Source organism: Cherax quadricarinatus, chromosome 85, assembly GCF_038502225.1.
Source record: "Cherax quadricarinatus isolate ZL_2023a chromosome 85, ASM3850222v1, whole genome shotgun sequence".
NCBI lineage: Eukaryota > Metazoa > Arthropoda > Malacostraca > Decapoda > Parastacidae > Cherax > Cherax quadricarinatus.
The window spans coordinates 3,328,905-3,344,972 of record NC_091376.1 but is presented as its reverse complement, the minus strand read 5'-3'; the positions used below and the strand labels follow the sequence as shown (position 1 = coordinate 3,344,972).

General features: G+C 46.3%; 1 protein-coding gene across 1 annotated transcript in view; it reads right to left on the bottom strand.

The window, feature by feature from the left end:
- sano (serrano) overlaps positions 1–16,068 on the bottom strand; it is a 939,183-nt gene that overhangs the window by 860,623 nt on the left and 62,492 nt on the right. The gene's annotated exons all lie outside the window — the stretch shown is intronic.

Below are 16,068 nucleotides of genomic sequence, written 5' to 3'. Positions count from 1 at the left end.
ACAGATCCTGATCCACCAGGTCTGGTCTGGGACCGGGGTCACGGGGGGCGTTGATCCCCAGATGCAATCTTCTGTTAACTGAAATATTACATTCATGGGGGAGCGCTAAACCCTAAGGGGTCAACAGCGCCTGGGAGGTCACCAGATTTTAGCAGAAAGGAAAGACCAGAGCAGTTCCTTGGATCAAGAGCCCTTCAACACCACTTCCTTGAAGGAAGCGACTGTCAAAGAATTCTACACTGATATACACCTGTGAAGGGTTTCCAGAGTTTCTCTACCCTCTGGTGCTTGCCTGGTCAACCAGGCTGTTACTGCTGGTGGCCCGCTGCTCCACATATCCATCACAACCTGGTTGATCTGGCACCTGGTGAAGATTCTTGTCCAGTTTCCTCTTGAAGACTTCTACACTTGTTCCAGCAGTGTTTCTGATATCTTCTGTTAAGATGTTGAATAGTCTGGGACCCCGGATGTTGATACAGTGTTCCCTTATTGTGCCCACTGCACCCCTGCTTTTCATTGGGTTTATTTTACACTTCCTCCCATATCTCTCACTCAAGCATGTTGTTATGGCAGTGTGCAGACTTGGGACCAAGCCCTCGAGTACTTTCAAGGTATATATTATCATGCATCTCTCTCTCCTCCGCTCCAGTGAGTACATGTTCAAGACTTGAAGGCGTTCCCAGTAATTTACATACTACATTTGTTCTATGTGGGCCGTAAAGGATGTCCGTTACAGCTCTGATATATCTCCTGCCCTGAACGAGGCCGTCAATACTAGTGGTGCTGCTATGTCTAGGTAGTGGCGGTGTTAAAGGTCGTGGTGGTGCCGGAGCTACAGGTCGTGGTGGCGGTGCTACAGGTCGTGGTGGTGGTGCTACAGGTCGTGGTGGTGGTGCTACAGGTCGTGGCGGTGGTGCTAAAGTTCGTAATGCTGCTACAGGCGTGGTGGTACAGGTCGTTGTGGTGGTGCCACAAGTCATCGTGGTAGCACTACAGGTCGTGATGTAGATACGGGTCACGGCGGTGCTACAGATCGTAGTGCTACAGGTCGTGGTGTCAGTGCTACAGCTCCTGGTGGTGCTACAGGTCGTGTCGGTGGCGTTACAGGTCGTGGTGGTGAAGGTAGTGGTAGTGCTCCAAGCATAATAGTGACAGCAAAGACCCGTCCCTCCACTACCCCTCCAGGTCTGCACGTAAGTGGAGGGGGAGTCGTCAGTGGAGGGGAGGGAAGGGGGGAAGGAAGGAGGGGAAGTGAAGAATTACAAGGGCAAGGACACCAAGATTATAACGTGGGGGTGTTCTTACAAGGCGTGGAACAGCGTGGGTGTTCTTACAAGGCGTGGAACAGCGTGCGGGTGTTCTTACAAGGCGTGGAACAGCGTGCGGGTGTTCTTACAAGGCGTGGAACAGCGTGCGGGTGTTCTTACAAGGCGTGGAACAGCGTGCGGGTGTTCTTACAAGGCGTGGAACAGCGTGCGAATGTTCTTACAAGGCGTGGAACAGCGTGAGAGTGTTCTTACAAGGCGTGGAACAGCGTGCGAATGTTCTTACAAGGCGTGGAACAGCGTGCGGGTGTTCTTACAAGGCGTGGAACAGCGTGCGGGTGTTCTTACAAGGCGTGGAACAGCGTGCGGGTGTTCTTACAAGGCGTGGAACAGCGTGCGGGTGTTCTTACAAGGCGTGGAACAGCGTGCGGGTGTTCTTACAAGGCGTGGAACAGCGTGCGAATGTTCTTACAAGGCGTGGAACAGCGTGCGGGTGTTCTTACAAGGCGTGGAACAGCGTGCGGGTGTTCTTACAAGGCGTGGAACAGCGTGCGAATGTTCTTACAAGGCGTGGAACAGCGTGCGGGTCTTACAAGGCGTGGAACAGCGTGCGGGTGTTCTTACAAGGCGTGGAACAGCGTGCGGGTGTTCTTACAAGGCGTGGAACAGCGTGCGGGTGTTCTTACAAGGCGTGGAACAGCGTGCGGGTGTTCTTACAAGGCGTGGAACAGCGTGCGAATGTTCTTACAAGGCGTGGAACAGCGTGCGAGTGTTCTTACAAGGCGTGGAACAGCGTGCGAGTGTTCTTACAAGGCGTGGAACAGCGTGCGAGTGTTCTTACAAGGCGTGGAACAGCGTGCGAGTGTTCTTACAAGGCGTGGAACAGCGTTCGAGTGTTCTTACAAGGCGTGGAACAGCGTGCGAGTGTTCTTACAAGGCGTGGAAGAACGTGCGAGTGTTCTTACAAGGCGTGGAACAGCGTGCGAGTGTTCTTACAAGGCGTGGAACAACGTGGGGGTGTTCTTACAAGGCGTGGAAGAGCGTGCGAGTGTTCTTACAAGGCGTGGAACAACGTGGGGGTGTTCTTACAAGGCGTGGAACAGCGTGCGAGTGTTCTTACAAGGCGTGGAACAACGTGGGGGTGTTCTTACAAGGTGTGGAACAGCGTGCGAGTGTTCTTACAAGGCGTGGAACAACGTGGGGGTGTTCTTACAAGGCGTGGAACAGCGTGCGAGTGTTCTTACAAGGCGTGGAACAACGTGGGGGGTGTTCTTACAAGGTGTGGAACAGCGTGCGAGTGTTCTTACAAGGCGTGGAACAACGTGGGGGTGTTCTTACAAGGCGTGGAACAGCGTGCGAGTGTTCTTACAAGGCGTGGAACAGCGTGCGAGTGTTCTTACAAGGTGTGGAACAGCGTGCGAGTGTTCTTACAAGGCGTGGAACAGCGTGCGGGTGTTCTTACAAGGCGTAGAACAACGTGGGGGTGTTCTTACAAGGCGTGGAACAGCGTGCGAGTGTTCTTACAAGGCGTGGAACGTGGGGGTGTTCTTACAAGGCGTGGAACAGCGTGCGAGTGTTCTTACAAGGCGTGGAACAGCGTGCGAGTGTTCTTACAAGGCGTGGAACAGCGTGCGAGTGTTCTTACAAGGCGTGGAACAGCGTGCGAGTGTTCTTACAAGGTGTGGAACAGCGTGCGAGTGTTCTTACAAGGTGTGGAACAGCGTGCGAGTGTTCTTACAAGGCGTGGAACAGCGTGCGAGTGTTCTTACAAGGCGTGGAACAACGTAGGGGTGTTCTTACAAGGCGTGGAACAACGTGGGGGTGTTCTTAAAAGTATGGAACAATGAGGTGTGTTTTTACAGTGTGGAACAAAGTTACTTACGTGGATTCTGGTAACCTTGCAAATAAATATAGTTACAGAGGTGGTACAATGTTATAATGGGTTTGTTAATCTATTACATGGAGTGGGATATTCTTACAAAACGCGGGATAGTCTTACACGTCGAGAAATAAGCTTACGAGGGAAAGTGAACTCGTATATGGTGCGGGATAGTTTAAAAATACTGGGATAATCCTACAGGGAGTGGCTTGGTCTTACGCAGGTCAAGAGATACTTACAATGGGTGTGATTGTTTTACAAAGCGTGTGTTTAAAACGGGATGGCTTACAAGGAGCGGCAGTCTTGCAATCCGTCCCTCAGCCTAGAGATGTGGTCAATAAGACACGTGTACGACACATAGGTATCCATTCATCAACTTGTCGGTATTGTATGCCATTACTGCTGTGTCCAGTTCATCAGCCTTGATACAATGTAACAAATTATCTCTGCTAGATGACAGTCACTCATGCTGAGGATATGACTTGCTATGACTTCTTCACAATAATAGTTGTAACATTTACAAAACTAACATTCTGGAGATGACATTCGGATATATACACCGAGAGGTGTATGTCTCAGGTTGTGTGTGTGAGAGTATATATGCTGAAAATTTACCTTAATTTGTATTACAAGGACTGCAGTATTCTTGACTGGTTGAAATCTTCAAGAGGAAATTGGACAAGGTCGTAAGAAACTTAATCGTGACGTCACTAGCCAATCAACAGGTGACTTGAAATAACTCTGTGAAGATCAAAATGACTGGGCCACCGTCGACTCCATCACAAAAATTCCAGCTGCCAGTTCTGTGATCAAGGTCACCGCTGAAATCTCCATGGTATCTCAGGCACTCAGTGTAGGTCTACACATCTCGTATCGCCAGGTTATTCCCAGGAACATAGAACCAGAGCGAGTCCACCACATCACACCATCTTGAAACTGCTACATATATACCCACCTTATCAAGGACTGCTCCTTGAAGGACACGAAATACTACTTCTGATCCACCAGCTGCCCAAGCTATATCACTTGCCCAGCTTGCCATCACCTTCACATCCATTGCAACTCCACCAGAATATCAAGACTCACACCTCTGGAGAAGTTGAAGTTGACGACCATACCCTCGGCCTCACCTGGAAAAACCTAAGAGTCTTCAAGAACACTATAGGTCAAAGAACTCCACCCTTGACTCTACAATGGAACTGTCAAATACACTTCCGTTGCCCCATACAACTCATGATTTCCAGCAGCCTCTCCCTGGAAATGCCTTCGGTGGTGCAGTCTCAGTGTCCTCAGTGGCTGTTGATTAACAAGAGGGTTATTCATAAAATTTGCCCAAAGCAGCGTATATCCACCATTTCAAAATCATCTGAAATGTTAAGTGGTATTCACTTGGGTTTGGATTAATCACCAAGTTAGTTTTCAACGCCATCTAGTGACTTTATCAATAAAAATTCTAGGACATCTTGTCGGTATTGTATACCATTCATGTACAACTTGTCAGACACTGCAACTTCCACTGGAGAATCCCGCCTACCAGTGACAATACCTTCGGCTGCTACCCGTCCCCTTTTCACCTGACGCCAGTATATAAGCGCCAGCCTTCCTGCCTCTGCTCCAGAATCTTCACGACTACGGTGCTCTTCACACCATCTCCAAGGATGAGGGACTGATTACCTCATCTTTTGTATATAGTTCTGTCTTCTATTTATGTCCTAGAATCTGTACTGATAAAGCCACTGGATGGCGAAACGTCTACAATAAAGATAACCAGATGTTGCACATGTGTCTTAACTTTCATTTTGTCGATATTGTATACCTTTCTTGCACTACCGACAAGTTGATGAATAAGACATGTACAACACTTGGTGAAGAATTGAGACACTTGTCTTTTTTCAAAACCATTCATCACAACACTTGGTACCTTTGTTGTTAGGTAAGACACATATGCAACAGTTAGACAACTTTATTCCGAAACGTTTCGCCTACACAGTAGGCTTCTTCAGTCGAATACAGAAAGTAGGCAGGAACAGTAGAGATGTGAAGACGATGTAATCAGTCCATCACCCTTAAAGTCGTAGAATTTGAGGTTGTCAGTCCCTCGGCCTGGAGAAGTTCAGTTCCATAGTCAGGAACTGACTATGGAACTGAACTTCTCCAGGCCGAGGGACTGACAACCTCAAATTCTACGACTTTAAGGGTGATGGACTGATTACATCGTCTTCACATCTCTACTGTTCCTGCCTACTTTCTGTATTCGACTGAAGAAGCCTACTGTGTAGGCGAAACGTTTCGGAATAAAGTTGTCTAACTGTTGCATATGTGTCTTACCTAACAACCTGTCGGTATTGTATACCATTTTGATGTTCAACTTGGTACCTTTATTGTTGAAACGTTTCGCCAAACACAAAAGCTTCTTCAGTCTAATGTAGATGAATGGTTCAGAGAATACCAGGAGAATAAAACACTGGAGATAGTAAAAAAACAGAAAGGCACAATACCGTGACTAACATTACACAAATAACCCGCACATAGGAGAGAGAAACTTGTGATGACGTTTCGGTCCCATCTGGACCATTAACTACTGCCACTGGTGGCAGTAGTAGTAGTAGTTTTGACATGATGAAAAGGCTTGCACTGTATTATACACTTATTACAATGTACTGACGTTGGCAGAATCGCCCACAATAAAAGGACAAGAGTACAATTAATGGCATTTTATTGTGGCAATAAAATGTCACTTTAGTTGCTCTTGTGTCCTTTTACTTAATACACCTAATACAATGCAAGTCTTGAAGACGGCATTTCGCCCAAGATTGAGCTTCACCAAGACTGAACATTTCACCCAAGATAGAACTTTATCAGGACATAAGAAAGAGGGGACACTGCAGCAGGCCTACTGGCCCATGAGAGGCAGATCCATGTCGCCTCCCGGCTTAGATCAATGACCAAATTAGTCGGGTCACATCCACTTAAGGAAGGGGCACGGCATCAGACCCACTAGCACAAGCTTGTCAGGTCCAGCTCGCACCTGCCTAGCATGGGCCTGTAGACTTGCTGCAGTGCTCCTTCTTATGTTCCTAATTATCTGATTTTCCTGCCAGTGAGAACTCCTTCCATATCCTTCCTCTTGGAGTTCTTGATGTAGTTCTTAGAGAGGCAGATTAGAATTAAGAGCCAGTCACAAGTGGCGTTCCTCCAGGCTCAGTACTGGGCCCCTTCATGTTCACTTAAATAACTGATCCACACCACTTGCACCACCACCTGCATCACCAGCTACGACACCACCTGCATCACTACTTGCATTACCAGCTGCATCACTACCTGCATCACTGAACATTAAAATGGTATAAAATACCGACAGATTGTTAGGTAAGACACATATGCAACAGTTAGGTATCTTTATTTCGAAACGTTTCGCCTACACAGTAGGCTTCTTCAGTCGAGTACAGAAAAGTTGATAGAAGCAGGCTGGATTTGAGAGGGACCTGACCTTCCAACATCTGCGTTCTACTAGGGACCTACGTCTCACCTCCTGGCGCTATATAAGGCTCCATCGTGTCACTTCAACTCCATATTGTTTCAGACTACTGAACAATCCTCTTCTCCAGACTGAGGGACTGACCACCTCAAAACTTTAAGGGTGATGGACTGATTACATCGTCTTCAAGTCTCTTCTGCTTCTATCAACTTTTCTGTACTCGACTGAAGAAGCCTACTGTGTAGGCGAAACGTTTCGAAATAAAAATACCTAACTGTTGCATATGTGTCTTACCTAACAACCTGCATCACTATTTGCATCACCAACACCCACACCATGACCATCACAACCTGCACCATTACTACCACCATGTACACCATTACCACCACCACCCATACCATTACCACTGTGACATACAAAGAGTATGTTGTGATGAATGGTTTGAAAAACCGACAAGTTGAAGATTGAGACACTTATTTATTCGGTGTCACACTCCCATATAGACTGCCTCCCAACCAGCTAACCAGGTGCTAAGGGTTTAACGATCAATAGGGTACCCGTCGTTAAATCAGTACCTTGGTTCACTGACTAATCACAGGCAAGCCCGCCAAAGCTGAAGCAAAGTGGTTAACTTGTGCCAAGCAAACTGACAGACTTGCCTAGCTGCTGGTTGAGCACAGTGCACACACTGGCTTCTGTTTTGTGGTGAAGGCAAATATTAATTACAGTCTATTGATGAGTTTTGTTTCTTCCATTTTCCATTACGACCAGGTCTCACAAGCCATTCTTACCCGTGTTCCTAATAACCACCACCCACAACATTATCACCACCCATATTAAAACCACTATCCACACCATTACCACCACCACCCACACAACCTACAACATTACCACCATCCACACAATTACTATGCCCACACCATTACCGTCACCCACACCATTACCATCACCTACAACATTACCACCATCACCCACACCATTACCGTCACCTACAACATTACCACCATCACCCACAACATTACCGCCACCCACATCACCAACGCCAAGAGTGGTGTGTGACCTGCCAGACTGCTTGCTGAGGTGGTGACCGAGCTGAGGAGAGGAAAGGTGAGGGGGGAAGAGGGAGAGGAGGGAGTGAAGGAGGGTGGAAAGAGGAACAAAGGTGTGAAGGGAGGAGAGGAACTAAGGAGTGGGGGAGGGAAGCAGGAGAGGAACGAACGTGTTGAGGAACGGAGGTGTGTGGAAGGGGGGGGGGGGTGTGGGTGGAGCTTCAAGGCCGGGTAACTGAACGCTCTCCCCCCTTCTCCCGTCCAGCGGTTCCCACCATGTAACTCAAAGATATGTAGTGCGGATGTAACCAATTGAATATATACATTCTATATATATATATATATATATATATATATATATATATATATATATATATATATATACATACATACATACATACATACATATATATTTAGTTCACGAACTAAAGGCAGATTGGTTCACTCCTAGAGCAGTCGAGACTATTGGTCATGCCTAATTATACTCGCTGCCTCTGCTCACCTAGCAGTAAACAGGTGACAGTAAAAACCTCAGATGGTCACCTGTTGTGGCTGGCTCCTGGAGAGAACCTGAAGACACAGTCGTATATAAGCCATTCTTATCATGGCTGTTATGGCTTATTACGTTTTCTCATTGCATTCTAGATTTTGCCGCCGAAGAGGCTAGTTTGTGCACCTGTGGATGGAGGTAGCTAGTTTATGAACTTGTGGATGGTAGTGGCTAGTTTATTGTGCACCTCATATCCATCCTGTGGATGGTAGTGGCTAGTTTATTGTGCACCTCATATCCATCCTGTGGATGGTTACCTGGAGGTTATTCCGGGGATCAACGCCCCCGCGGCCCGGTCCATGACCAGGCCTCCCGATGGATCAGGGCCTGATCAACTAGGCTGTTACTGCTGGCCGCACGCAGTCCAACGTACGAGCCACAGCCCGGCTGATCCGGCACTGACTTTAGGTATCTGTCCAGCTCTCTCTTGAAGGCAGCCAGGGGTTTATTGGCAATTCCCCTAATGCTTGATGGGAGGCTGTTGAACAGTTTTGGGCCCCGGACACTATGGTAGTGGCTAGTTTATTGTGTACCTCATCCATCCTGTGGATGGTAGTGGCTAGTTTGTGTGCCTCATATCCATCCTGTGGATGGTAGTGGCTAGTTTATTGTGTACCTCATATCCATCCTGTGGATGGTAGTGGCTAGTTTATTGTGTACCTCATATCCATCCTGTGGATGGTAGTGGCTAGTTTGTGTACCTCATATCCATCCTGTGGATGGTAGTGGCTAGTTTGTGTACCTCATATCCATCCTGTGGATGGTAGTGGCTAGTTTGTGTACCTCATATCCATCCTGTGGATGGTAGTGGCTAGTTTGTGTACCTCATATCCATCCTGTGGATGGTAGTGGCTAGTTTGTGTACCTCATATCCATCCTGTGGATGGTAGTGGCTAGTTTGTGTACCTCATATCCATCCTGTGGATGGTAGTGGCTAGTTTGTGTACCTCATATCCATCCTGTGGATGGTAGTGGCTAGTTTGTGTACCTCATATCCATCCTGTGGATGACAGTGCAAGAGTATATGGATACACAAAAGGCCTAGGAACTAGGCCACGAAGGGTTATCAGGAGCATATCTGGATTTATAACTACAAAACATGTATTTCCCGTTGCAAGCAAATTTATCTGTTATCATATTTTAATTAACAAGGAACACAAGTTTATCTACATTCTTAACTGCGTTCCTAATAACCACCACCCACAACACTACCACCACCCACTGCATTACCACTACCACCCACACTTACCACTACCACCACCCACATCACTACCACTACCACCCACACTTACCACTACCACCACCCACAACACTGTCACCACCACCACCCACACAAAATTAACATCACCACCCACAACACTACCACCACCCAAACTATTACCACCACCACCCACATTATTACCACCACCACCCACACATTACCATCACCACCCACACATTACCATCACCACCCACAACATTATCACTCACACTTACCACCACCACCCACACATTACCGTCACCACCCACAACATTAACATCACCCACACTATTACCACCACCACCCATACAACATTACCACCACCGCCCACACAACATTACCACCACCACTCACACATTACCACCACCACCCACACAACATTACCACCACCACCCACACAACATTACCACCATCACCACCCACACATTACCACCACCACCACCCACACAACATTACCACCATCACCCACACATTACCACCACCACCACCCACAATATTACCACCATCACCCACACATTACCACCACCACCACCCACACACATTACCAACACCACCCACACACATTACCAACACTACCCACAACATTACCACCACCACCCACACACATTACCATCACCACCCACACAACATTACCACCATCACCCACACATTACCACCACCATCCACACAACATTACCACCATCACCCACACATTACCACCACCACCCACAACATTACCACCACCACCACCCACACAACATTACCACCACCACCCACAACATTACCACCACCACCCACACAACATTACCATCACCACCCACACAACATTACCACCATCACCCACACATTACCACCACCACCACCCACACAACATTACCACCATCACCACCCACAACATTACCACCACCACCACCCACACAACATTACCACCATCACCACCCACACAACATTACCACCATCACCACCCACACAACATTACCACCATCACCACCCACACAACATTACCACCATCACCACCCACACAACATTACCACCATCACCACCCACACAACATTACCACCATCACCACCCACACAACATTACCACAATCATCCACACACACAACATTACCACCATCACCACCCACACAACATTACCACCACCATCACCCACACAACATTACCACCACCACCCACACAACATTACCACCACCACCCACAACACATTACCACCACCACCACCACCCACACAACATTATCACCATCACCCACACATTACCACCACCACCCACAACATTACCACCACCACCACCCACACAACATTACCACCATCACACACACAACATTACCACCACCACCCACAACATTACCACCACCACCCACAACATTACCACCACCACCACCCACACAACATTACCACCATCACACACACAACATTACCACCACCACAACCACCCACAACATTACCACCACCACCACCCACACAACATTACCACCACCATCACACACACAACATTACCACCACCACCCACAACATTACCACCACCACCCACACAACATTACCACCACCACCCACACAACATTACCACCACCACCCACACAACATTACCACCACCACCCACACAACATTACCACCATCACACACACAACATTACCACCACCACCACCACCCACACAACATTACCACCATCACACACACATTACCACCACCACCCACAACATTACCGCCACCACCACTCACACAACATTACCACCACCACCACCCACACAACATTACCACCACCACCCACACAACATTACCACCATCACACACACAACATTACCACCACCACCCACACAACATTACCACCACCCACACAACATTACCACCACCACCCACACAACATTACCACCACTACCCACACAACATTACCACCACCACCCACACAACATTACCACCATCACACACACAACATTACCACCACCACCACCACCCACACAACATTACCACCATCACACACACATTACCACCACCACCCACAACATTACCGCCACCACCACTCATACAACATTACCACCACCACCACCACCCACACAACATTACCACCACCACCCACAACATTACCGCCACCACCACCCACACAACATTACCACCACCACCACCCACACAACATTACCACCACCACCCACAACATTACCACCACCACCCACAACATTACCACCACCACCCACATTACCACCACCACCCACAACATTACCACCACCACCACCCACAACATTACCACCACCACCCACAACATTACCACCACCACCACCACCCACAACATTACCACCACCACCCACATTACCACCACCACCCACAACATTACCACCATCACACACACAACATTACCACCACCACCACCCACACAACATTACCACCACCACCCACACAACATTACCACCATCACCCACACAACATTACCACCATCACCCACACAACATTACCACCACCACCCACACAACATTACCACCACCACCCACAACATTACCACTACCACCACCACCCACACAACATTACCACCATCACACACACAACATTACCACCACCACCCACACAACATTACCACCACCACCCACAACATTACCACCACCACCACCACCCACAACATTACCACCACCACCCACACAACATTACCACCACCACCACCCACACAACATTACCACCACCACCCACAACATTACCACCACCACCCACACAACATTACCATCACCATCACCCACACATTACCACCACCACCCACACAAACATTACCATCACCACCCACACAACATTACCACCATCACCCACACAACATTACCACCATCACCCACACATTACCACCACCCACAACATTACCACCACCACCCACAACATTACCACCACCACCCACAACATTACCACCACCACCCACAACATTACCACCACCACCCACACAACATTACCACCATCACCCACACAACATTACCACCATCACCCACACATTACCACCACCACCCACAACATTACCACCACCCATGACCAGTTCCAGTGTCTAGTCTTAATCCTTTATCGACATCAAGACTACAGTACTGAACTCCAGTTTTTTTTTATAGGATGAAGGAGTCATTAGTAAATACATTAAAATAATCAAAATATTTCTTTGCGTGTTATACAATGTATTATTTCCATATATTAAGATAAAGTTAAGCATAAAGAGCCACTAACCTACCATACCCCCGGCCGGGATTGAACTCGCGGTCATAGTCTCAAAACTCCAGCCCGTCGCGTCGAGCCACTAACATGCTTGAACATTTTCCAGTGTTTTCCGCAAGCAACCTAATGAAAACAAGTCTGACTTTTTGGGGGAGAATATCATAGGTAATTTACACTATGCTATTTACACTATGTATGATAACTGTACTTCTGTGTACCTGTGCCTAAATAAACTTACAAGGCTGGAGAAGTGATTACCTCGTCATCTACCTTCGTATATCACCGTAATGACTCGCGAAATCTTAACACGATTGCAAACAAACTATGGTATGGGTGGGGATTGAATTCGCGGCAAATGAGTTGTAAAACTCCAAACCGACGCTTAAGCCACTGGACCAGCTGGCTACAATATGACTCGTCCAACTAGGTATATTTATACACCATAAGGAGATTAGCACATGGTCACAGTGGTGGCCCATGCTAACTTCCCTATGGTGTATATATATATACCTAACTGGATGAATCTTATTGTAGCCAGCTAGCCCAGTGGCTTGCGAGCTGGCTTTGAGCTTTACCACTCACTCGCCGTGAGTTCAATCCCCATCCGTAGCGTGATTTATCCCTGTATTGAACTGAAAATCCACTGGATGGCGAAACCCCTCGTAATGAAGGTAGCCAAATGTTGCACGTGTGTTTAATTCTTCATGTTGTCGGTACAGTACAACAAACTGTCACTGTAACGATAATTTGCACATTTTATTCACCTACTTGAGGATTCAACCAAATACAGAGAAAGAAAAAATATAATTGTAATAATGTTGGTAGAATTACCGACGATATATTAGATAAAGAACAAGTGCAACTAATGTGACATTTTACTGCAGCAACGTTTCGCTCTCCAGGAGCTTTGACGAGCTTGACAAAGCTCCTGGAGAGTGTGATAAATGGTTAAAAAAAGTTGAAGACAGATACTTATGCAACATATGAGAACCTTTGAGGAAGCGTTTCGCCACACAGTGGCTTCATCAGTTCAATGCAAAGCAGAAAGGTGTAAGGAGAGGAGGATTTTGAGGTAATCAGTCCCTCAGCCTGGAGACACTGCAGCATCATGATGCAAGGAATTCAACACTTGTCCAACCTTTGGACGAAGACCTACTTCGACTAGTGGATGGTACCACTACTACCCCGCCTCCACCTGCTTCACCTCACCTCACTACAGTATATAAGCCACATCTACGGCCCTATGCTGTACATTCTACAAAACTGATGGACTGAACACATCGACTCCAGGTGAGGGACTGATTACCTCAAACCCCTCCTCTCCTTACACCTTTCTGCTTTGTACTGGACTGTAATAAAGTTGGTAGAATTACCGACAATATGTAAAGTAAAAGGACACAAGTGCAACTAATGTGACATTTATTGTGGCAACGTTTCGCTCTCCAGGAGCTTTATCAAGCTCCTGGAGAGCGAAACGTTGCCACAATAAATGTCACATTAGTTGCACTTGTGTCCTTTGTACTGGACTGATGAAGCTACTGTGTGGCGAAACGTTTCCTCAATAAAGATTCACATATATTGCACGAGTGTCTCAATTTCCTCCTGGAGAGTGAAACGTTGCCACAATAAAATGTCACATTTGTTGTACGTGCGTCATTTTACAAAAAAAAAAAAATACAATATAATGGGTAGAGGTCAGATTGAGTTACCTAGAACCCTGTTAGACCCATCATGTTAGGAATGTTCAGAGCTGCACACACACACACACACACACACACACACACACACACACATTAGCACAAGTACTAGCAAAACAACTCTCAAGAAGCATCGACCAGGTTCATCGTAGACACTCAGAGGATCTAATAAGCCAGTCACAGTCGTCAACATAAAGAACAAGAAACTAGCAAGTTTTTATGTTAAAGTCTTCTTTGAAGATTAAGACGTCCAACAGTTATGTATCTTTACTGATGAGACGTTTCGCCTACACAGTAGCCTTCTTCAGTCAAATGCATAGTAGTATTCAGTCCCTCAACCTGGAGAAGAGTTCAGCTCCACCTCAAATACTTTCTATCCAAGGTTGCTGGACTGATTACATCTTTACTTCACTATTTCTACTGCCTGTGTATCTGACTGAAGAAGTCTACCGTGTAGGTGAAACGTTCCAACAATAAACATACCCAACTGTTGTGCAAGAAAGGTATAAAATACCGACAATATGAAAGTTAAGACATGTGCAACATCTGGATATCTTTATTGTAGACGTTTCGCCATCCAGTGGCTTTATCAATACAGATTCTAGGACATAATAGGAAGACAGTAGAACTATATACAAAAGATGAGGTTGGCGAAACGTCTACAATAAAGATATCCAGATGTTGCACATGTGTCTTAACTTTCATACCCAACTGTTGCACATGTGTTTTAATCTTCAACTTGTTGGTATTTTATACTATTATCAAAATTACCGTCTTCTTACCAGAGAACCCATGAAGCAAGCAACTGCACTTCTGAAGTTGCTGATGTAGATCAAGACAGTAGAAACAGTTTACACTTACTGATATTGTGTACATCATTTACGACAGGTCGGTACTCCCATACCATCTCATGTTGTAACTTGTAAAGACACTGCAGAGAAGGGATCCTCTATTCTAGAGAATACTGAATCTGGATTATCTCCCAAATCAAGTTTTCAGTCACTGTCTGTATCACCTACAACTGGTCAGTGTTACCATTAAGAACTAAAAGGCACAATACTGTGCTACCACTACTCCCCCTACTTACTACTACTACCAGCATTACCACTACCAGCATTACCACTACCAGCATCACCTCTACCACTACTTCTCCACTTCTTCTTTGTCCCGTCCTGTTTCCCTCTCCTATATATACTGCCTCCGTCACCTTGGTTTGTTAGTGACTTGTAAATGGTCCGAGTCAGACCGAAACGTCGTCATAAGCTTCTCTCTCCTATGTGCGGGTTATTTGTGTATAGTATACTATCCACTTTTAAGTTGTAGTGACTCCAGCTTGCCGGCTCTGAAGAGACTTCGTTAACCTCATCAAGTTATATGCTAATTACAGTTGTTTCTGTTTGGGGAAGACCAAGTACTGGCAGTTCCTTGTGATGACTATGGGTTCACCCATCAGCCTAGTACTACCTAACTATATATAATGTGAATAGTCACGAAAGAGCTTGGAATTTCATTACTTTTTCACAGTGGTTGTTTTGCACATTCTGAAATCCCCTCTTTACTGCATATATATATATATATATAATGTCGTGCCGAATATGTAAAACTGGTCAATTAGCAAGAACTCGTTTAAAATTAAGTCCTTTCTAAAATTTCCTCTCATACGTTTAAAGATATATTTTTTTCATTAATGTTGATGTAAAAATTTATAATTTTGCACCAAAAGGAACTTTGAAAACTTACCTAACCTTATTATAACAAGA